General features: G+C 34.2%; 1 long non-coding RNA gene and 1 pseudogene across 1 annotated transcript; both read left to right on the plus strand.

The window, feature by feature from the left end:
- Nucleotides 1–833, plus strand: LOC109192657. Its single transcript, XR_002056134.1, has 3 exons — nt 1–52; nt 388–432; nt 811–833. It is a non-coding gene; the product is annotated as an uncharacterized LOC109192657 (long non-coding RNA).
- A 2,085-nt stretch (nt 834–2,918) lies between these two features.
- On the plus strand, nt 2,919–6,229 carry LOC109192656 (annotated as a pseudogene).
- Nucleotides 6,230–9,217: the final 2,988 nt, after the last annotated feature.

Here is a 9,217-nt window from a genome sequence, read left to right on the forward strand (position 1 = left end):
CCAGCTCCTTGGCCTTCTGCATCACATTTACAAGCCTCATCATGCAATAAAAGTACGTTCACTAATTCTTTATATGAGTAAATTTTAGTTTGGTCCAAAAGTTTAAATCCTAGACGTTTTAATATTTTAAATTTGATCCTGATCTTATGATATTAGTTCCAATTAGTAGAACCATACCCAATGTCATTTCTCCCAGTTTATTGGCAAATGGATAATAAGGATAATAAATTTGACAGCTATGGACCAAATACAAAATTTACCCTTTCTATTTACTGCACCTAATATCTCTCATTTCTTTTTTCCACCCAAAATATGCCTTAATTTGAAAGGTCATACTGCCACATGAACAGTTAGTAACTAATATATGTCTGAACTCTCTTCTTGCAGCTGTAAAAATTCCCGCACTTCCTGCTGCAGCATCTGGGCAAAAGTGTAAGAACAGATTTGAGTTCTCACCTTTTTTAAAAAATTTGGATATCCAAACCCCCATATTTGTCTAAACAACCGAAATCTCTGAAATAAAGTTAAGGCTATAAGTAAGAAATTAGCTCCACACTTTGTTGTTAGTTTGAGATGCTTCTCTTCAATTAGGATTTCCCATGATTCCACTCGATGTTGGTTGGTAACATAAATCCTTAATCCCATGCCTTAAATACCCCTAAAAGGAACAGTAATAGGTTCCGGCTTAAGATTTTCCAGCATACAATTACTAAAATGAACCAAAGCATGCAACTTGTTTTTCTATAGCTATATCTATCGAGTCGAGTTGCATATCCTTTTATTTGACTGAAATTCTTGTACATTTGTCAGGTCTTTATGCTGTAGACAAAAAGGTCGCTTCTGATCCTAGTAGTCTCAGCAGTGGTTGTGCTTCTGTAAAGTTATTCGCGAGTCGCCACCTTTCTCCTTAAGTTGTATGGAAAATGTTAAAGATGGCCTTATCAGTCCTTGAAAGTAAGGAAGCCATTGAAGCCATAGCGCAACTTCTGTATGAGATCAATCTGCAGCAACACAAGAAAAATTTGTGGAGCTGAGGCAGAGAATGATGATACAAGGGAGTGATATAACATTTAGTTTTCTCAAGCTTTGAATCAGCATAGCATTGATTCCTGTAAGTTGTAATAAAACAAGTTTTTTGGAGAGAGACATTGCTGGAGATGGAATTCCATGTAATTATATATCAAACATCTTAACTAACCGGCCATGTAGATTTCAAGTCGTGAGAACATTGCAGTGTTGTATTAGATTAGATAGGTTTCTAGCTGGCTGCTTATATGGTTGTAAATTTGAATGTTCTCTCAGGACTTAAAAGAATATTATTATTGCATTGAAAATTTGCTCTTTTCCTCCTCTCCTCAATACATAAGAACCTAGTCTTCCCATGATATAGCTGTTTTTAAGCCATGGATATACTGTCTGTCACACTGAATTCCCTCATTATTCATAGTTAATGCCATTATGGTCATGCTTATATTTAAGGAATAAGGTCCAAATTGGTGACATAACCTAAAAATGCAATAAGGTCCAAATTAGTGACATAACCTAAAAATGCAATTAGGCTACTGAATGAAAAAAAATAAAAAATTGCAATTAGGCCACTAAACGCTCTAAATGTATGCAATTTCATCTGATAGCAGGTTATCATTCATTTCATCAAGTTGTGTGGATGGTGAGTTGTCATTTTTAATAATTTTTAATAATAAACTTTAAAAATAAAATTGATTGAGTTGCATCCTCTTTATCCCTACTTTACATGGATTTTCTTAATACAAAGAGTTGTTGCAGTACAATTTATCTCTTTTATGTGATGATTTAGATACTATTACACAAAATTAACATTTACCAGTACAATAGGTTTCACTGGTCACCCAAAAGCAATTGACTGAATTAGTCCTGAAAGGTGGCTATGAGTTCCCTTCTAAGTTCTAACCCAACAATAAAAGGAAAATGATATAGATACTCATACTCCCATAGAGAATAACTCCGCCACCTATATAAATTTTATTGGGTAAATTAAAGTGAATGTATAAAAACAATAGCTCACTTTAAGATGTGAATCTGCTTGGCCCGATCTTATTTTCACACTCTAATTAAAATAATATCGAGTATTTTAGAACAATTTATTAGGCTAGGTGAAATCAGGCTAGGCTCGAGGTAAGGGTTTGTTTTTTGGTTTTTGATAAGTCCTCGTCACACTAGGCTATGTGGTGATACGTAGGAGATTTGGGACGACGCCACAAGTGAGGTTTCACACTTGATAAGTCAAGATCACCATGACTTTGATCATGGTCGAACTCTCCCGAGTTCTAGAAAACACTCAATTTCCTATCTAAAAAATTCTCAACTATATATTTTATTTGACATGACCTTAAATAGTCATTAACAAACATATATATTACAACCACATAAATGGGATAATTATTAAAAATATAATAAATCAATCCAACCAACAAACTAAAGATAAACTTGAATAATAATATAATTCTAAAAAAAATTAAATTTAAAATAATTTTAAGATAATAACCATTCTAATTAATTAATATAACTAATTTTAAAATATTCTTCTCAAAAAGTTGAATCCCTAACTCCAGTAGAAATCTAAAATATTCTTACCCCAAAAATTAAAGCTGAATCCCTAACCCTAATTTTAAAATATTCTAATAGTACAGTTCACGTGGTCACAATACTTTATTATTTAAATCAATTAAAGAATAACACCTAAGAACATATGAAGAAAGAAATGGAATAAAAAGTGGAGTACACGTATTACTCAAAATAAAATTGGCTAAGTAAAAAATGGAGAAGCTAGCCTTTTTAAACAACATACAGCTTGAGCTACGCCGCATACGTTCTCAAGCTGATATTCCCCATCCTCCTCATCAAAGAGAGTCCCTGCAAGCCTCACCGTACCGTCTTTCATGGCAGCTGGTCACGGAGGTAGCTCAGAGCTGGAGAAGGTGCTCTCAGACACTCAGTTGCCCTACTTGAAGCGCCTCAAATCGGCTTCGTGGATCGAACTCCGCCTCTTGTTCCGCCTAGCCGCTCCCGCCATCATGGTTTACTTGATCAACAACTCCATGTCCATGTCCACTCGCATTTTCTCCGGCCAGCTAGGAAATCTTCAGCTCGCCGCCGCCTCTCTCGGCAACCAGGGCATCCAGTTATTCGCTTATGGCCATGGTAACATATATATATATACATTTGTTTAATTAATTAGCTGCATGCAATAATCTTGTTTATTTGTTTGTGCATGGTGATTATTTGGAAAATTTAATTTGCAGTTAGGAATGGGGAGTGCAGTGGAGACCCTATGCGGGCAAGCCTTCGGAGCACAGAGATACGATATGCTGGGGTGTACTTACAGAGAGCCACCGTGGTGCTCACCATAACTGGGATTCCATTAATGGTGGTCTACTTCTTCTCCAGGCAACTCTTACTGGCACTTGGTGAGCCCAAAACGGTGGCCTATTACGCGCCCTCTTCGTCTACGGCCTAATCCCTCAGATATTCGCCTACGCCGTCAACTTCCCCATACAGAAATTCTTGCAGGCTCAGAGTATAGTCGCCCCAGCGCGCTTATCTCTTTAGGGACCTTGTTCTTGCATTTGTTACTGAGTTGGGTTTTTGTGTACGAGGTTGGGTTGGGTTGATAGGTGCGTCACTGGTGCTCAGCTTTTCTTGGTGGGTCATTGTGGGAGGTCAGTTTGTGTATATTGTGAAGAGTGATAAGTGTAAGGCCACCTGGAACGGCTTCCGGCGGGAGGCGTTCGCCGGACTGTGGGAGTTTGTGAAACTGTCGGCGGCCTCCGCCGTCATGCTTTGCCTGGAGACATGGTATTTCCAGATTCTTGTTCTACTCGCTGGGTTACTGGAGAACCCTGAGCTTGCATTGGATTCGATCTCTGTGTGGTAAGAATAACAAATCCACATCTTCTTCTTTCTCCATTTTTTTAAAATTTTTTTGAAAGAAAATGCACCACAGTACTGGTAAATCATTATGTATCAAGTAAGATATATCACAATGTCAAATTTATAACTCAGTAAAAAGAAACTCAGTAAAAATATAATTTATTTTTTTATATACTGTCATCACAGTTTTAAACTGAGATGTAAGGTGCCCTAAAATTGACTCTTCAATGACCTTTTACCAATAATTTCGTAATTTCGTAGTCACTAATTACTAAACTTGATTGGCCTTTAATACCTTCAATTCGTCCAACAATCTAAAATCAAGAGGTGGACAACAACGCTAGGGACAAATTTTTATGATCTTGACCTGTCATATCAAGGAGAAAAAGTACTCATCAAACGAATATATAGTGCATGCAATAATTATTTGTTGTTGATGCATGTTGAATTGATGCAATAAAAATGTTTCTCTTTTTGGCAGCATGGCAATAAATGCACTGCTATTCATGGTTTCAATCGGATTCAATGCTGCTGCTAGGTGAGTGTAAGGTTGTGAAAGAAACTGTAATTCATTAACAAGAATAAGCAAAGTTTAAATACAGTTAAAGGGAAGTTCAACTACTGACTAGTCTATAGGAATCTATTTAGAACAATTAATTAAATACAAACCAGTACCTCCTCTTTCGTAAACATGCATATTTTGTTTTCATTTCTTTTCTTTAAAAATTAAAAATGAAGAATTTTTCATCAGTGTGAGAGTGGGAATGAGGTGGGAGCCGGGAATCCGAAATCAGCTGCATTTTCAGTGTTGGTGGTAACCGTCATCTCCTCCGCCATTGCGGTGGTGGAAGCCGTCATAGTGCTATCTCTGCGACACGTCATCAGCTACGCGTTCACCACCGGCGACCGTGGCAGAAGCTGTGTCGGACCTCTGTCCATATCTCGCTGTCACAATCATCCTAAACGGCATCCAACCGGTCTTGTCAGGTCACCCCTACTTTTTTTTTTTTTTTTTTTTAATTTCTAATTATACACTTTTTGGTCACATTACACCAACAAAATATCGACAAAAAAGTAAATCTGAAGCGTGTATGTAGTGGAGTGGTTGAGCTATGGCAGAAAGTTAAATGGTTTCATATAAGCAATGCGGAATGTGAGAGTGGTCCCAACTTACTTTTATGGTTTCGATCGAGTTTACTAAACTGATGAAAACATAATAATGTTTTTTTTTTGGGGAATTTGCAGGTGTTGCTGTTGGGGGTGTGGATGGCAATCGTTTGTTGCGTATGTTAATGTTGGGTGTTACTACATCGTAGGGATTCCATTAGGGTGTCTTCTTGGATTCAAGTTCGACCTTGGTGCCAAGGTTTTATTTTGTTTATAATATAATTAATCTTGATTAGATTATATAAGTTTGGTGGTCAAACAAAATTGTGTTATGATGAATATTTGGGTGGCAGGGAATTTGGTCTGGTATGATAGGAGGCACAGCAATGCAGACCTTCATCTTACTCTGGGTTACATTTCGGACGGATTGGAATAAAGAGGTAACACATTAATAAATTGAGAAAAATTCCATGATCGATTGACTTTAGTTGACATATATGAAAAAATAGAAAAATTGTACTCGATTAGACTTGGACACTCTAGCTAGTGCCTAGTCGAGTATTAGTATATTCAAAATTAACATAACTTGAATTATTGTTAATCAAGTTGCTTGAGTTCCATTGAGTTTGGTTCAAAATACTAACTAATTAATACAATGGAGTGTTTGGTAAATACTAAATAGTTATTAGCTGGTTGTGTTAGTAAGTTTAACTAGTTTGATAGCATTAGCTAATTGTAGAAATATGTTTGGTAAATTAACTGATAGTTGATTACATGCAAAATAACTTTCTTAAGAAAGCTGATCGAAAAAACTGCTTTTTGAGTCTCTTTTAAAATTTTAGTGTTTTAGAGCAATAAACTGTTACAAAAAGCTAATTAATCAAATAAATTTTAGTGTTTTAAAGCAATAAGCTGTTACAAAAAGCTAATTAATCAAACAATCATAGTGGTTGTTTAACTAAGTCAAACAGTTAATAATGATATATAAGTCAAAATTGATTAATAAGTTAACTATCTTACCAAACATGACCAATGTATCATATATGTAAATTTATATTTTTTTTTTCAGGTGGAGAAGGCTAGAGCAAGGTTGGACAAGTGGGAAAGCACGGAAGAGCCACTTTTGAAGAATTGAAGGGGGTAAAGTCTTGTGTAACACCTTCACCAGCCAACTATGGGATGTTGTGGTAGAAATTAGCAACTAATTCCATAGCTTCTTTTTTTTTTTGGGCAAATTCCATACCTTATTATGCAACTTTATTTAATTTTCTATAGCTAATTCTCTCGAGTCGCATACTCGCATCTGCATTTTTCTGAATAAATAAAATATGTTGAATATTTTGTTATGGTACGTGATATATGAACAAAGATTAAATAGGATGAAAACAGATAGTTCATCAATTTCTTAAAAATACTGTGCATGCATGGATTAGCCTTTTGTTAGTTCATGTATAAGATATAAACATTCTCATAATTGAGAGTCGAACTTATACTCTTATAATTACTAAGTTAATGTTTTAATCAATCGGTCATGTAGATTTAAAGTCTTGTAAATATTGCATTGTGATATTAAATTGATAGTTTTCTAGCTTGCTGTTTATATGATTGTAAATTTGAAAATTCTACAAGAGCATTTTAATTGGATTTAAGATGATGACGAAGACAACGGCGATAACTATTGTTGTTGTTGTTGTTTCTGTTATTGTTGTTGTTATTATTATTATTATTGCATTGAAAAATTGTTCTTTTCCTCCCCTCCTCAATGTCTAAGAGCCTAGCTTCTAATTATAAAATCATTGTCAAGATGGCAAGACATCTACACTTGTAACCACAAAGTCATGAGTTTAAATTTTTGTTCCATTGGTTTGAGCATGTCATCTATGGGTAACCTAGATAGACTCTCATAACTAATTTACTTCCTTGTGATCCTTTATCGACTAGGGTCACAAGGCGGATTTACCTACACCCAAAAGGGTTGTGGAGTTTCCCTCGTCATCTAAAAAGAAATCAGTGGTGGTAATCATGGTTGAAAAAATCATTAGGTACTCCTCGGACGCTCGGGGGGCGCCTAGCACCTAGGCGGCGATTAATCGACGCCTAAGCGCCCGTGTATTTTTAATTTTAAAATTTTTTTTTTAAAATTTTTAAGACTTGATAATTATAAACTATTTAATACTTTAATAGTTAATATTAATATATTAAATATTAACCTAAAAATATCTAGAGTTTAAACAATTTAAGATTATTTTGCTCAAAACGATACGTTTTCAGTGAAATAACATATTTAAAAAAGAAGGGAACAACAGCTAATGACTAGACGACCTGGTCAATGCCATACGGCCTAGTCGCTGCCTAATCGGTCTAATCAACATCTAGGAGGCCGAAGCGATTAGCACTAGGGCCGATCAGTGTCTAGGATGGATTTTTGTAACACTTGTGATAATGGAAGGGTTTACAAAGTCCCACCAGTGCGGCTGAAAAAAAAATGAGTGGAGTTAAAATCATAATTAATGATTGAATATTTGATTAGCATTTAAAATAGATACCTATAGTCTTGAGCTTGACAATGATTTATGATTGGCTTGTATATATTGTCGTGGCACAATATTATTGTTATTACATGACGTCCTTGACTCCTTGTCCGGATATTTGTTTTTCTTTTTAATATTTGAATTACAAAATATATTTAACATTTTATCATTATTGAGCAATTTTTTTTTTTGAGTAAATTGAGCAATTAATTTAACAACAAAAATTAAGTATAAAAACGAATGAAAAATTTTAAAATATACGAAATGATAGTGCACTATGTGGTTTCGCCATTGATAATAGTGATCATTGTTTAATGAAAAAATTGTAATTTATGTACCTCACAAATATATATATGTTAATTATTAATGTAATCTTTGAATTATTAGTGGCATAAATGTTGTTCCTTAAATTTCAAAACGTGACATATATTGTTTTCTCTTAAATTATTAGTGATGTAAATGTGGTTACCCGTCGTTTTCCTTCTTCGAAGATTACATTTTTTTCCCTCAATTTTTTTATTCTTCTTTTGTTCTCCTTTCATCGACAATAATTTTTCTCCTTCTTCCTATTAGAGAAGGGACAATATATATCACGTTTTGAAAATTGAAGGACAAAAACGTGCTTTAGAGCACGGTCACCCACTCACCCCAATAGGCGGGTGTGTCACTCGCGCACGTTGGGGCACTTCAGAGTGGCTGTCGGCACTCTGAAATGAAGCTTGTAATTTTTTAATTTTTTTTTATAAGTTGGATGTTACAACGGTCAACTTCTTTTTATTTATTTATTTAGGTTTTTCTTGTTTAATTTTGTTGTTATATTTTAAAATTTTGAACAAAAAATTATGCAATATAAATGTAGTGTTTTTTTTAATGCTACTGACTCTAATAAATTGTAGTATCTGTTCAAACATACTTTCTCAACCTATTGAAGCATAAAGAGTCAACAACGCCTCCCTTTTTTTCTTTACTCTTTTTTTTTTTCCTGAAAATCATTTTTCTGGTTTCTCCTCCCTCTTTTCTCCTAAATCGCATCTTAAAATTTGTGCAGAATTTTGGCTATTGATGATGCTCTTATAGATATTGTGGTGATTTTTGAGGATATTTTATCTTATGTAGAAGAGAGAGTATTGGAGAAAGAAATTCAAGGTTCTTGCAGGAAGAGTGAGTTTTTGTCTCCAAATGTAAGCCCTCCTTAATTTTTATTTTTATTTTTTAAAAAAAAAAAAAGTGCAGCTGGTGTTCCTTAACCACACCAATAATACAACAGGAAAGGAAAAAAAGAATTAAATAATTATATAAATCGTGATCACACTTTTATAATATTAGTTTTTTTTAAAAAATAAAATAAGTTGTTAATTAACAAAAGACACAATATAATCCATATTTTTTTTTTGAAAGCAATATAATCCATATAATACCAAAGTTTTTGATATTTTGACGATTGTTATTGCAACGTGATAAACGTGATATCAAATCCATCCACAATTGGCATTATATTTATGAGAAAATGATGCATATCAGAATGATTGATAATTGCCAGCAGGGTGTTTGTGCGTTACGTTTGGGAACTGCATTAATGAAAAAATGGTAAATGATATGTACGATGCTACAAATTTAGGTTGGAAGATGGGCAAATACTAAGTAGTCATACAATGCTAACTAGTACAGAA

Source organism: Ipomoea nil, unplaced genomic scaffold (genome assembly GCF_001879475.1).
Source record: "Ipomoea nil cultivar Tokyo-kokei standard unplaced genomic scaffold, Asagao_1.1 scaffold1806, whole genome shotgun sequence".
Lineage (NCBI taxonomy): Eukaryota > Viridiplantae > Streptophyta > Magnoliopsida > Solanales > Convolvulaceae > Ipomoea > Ipomoea nil.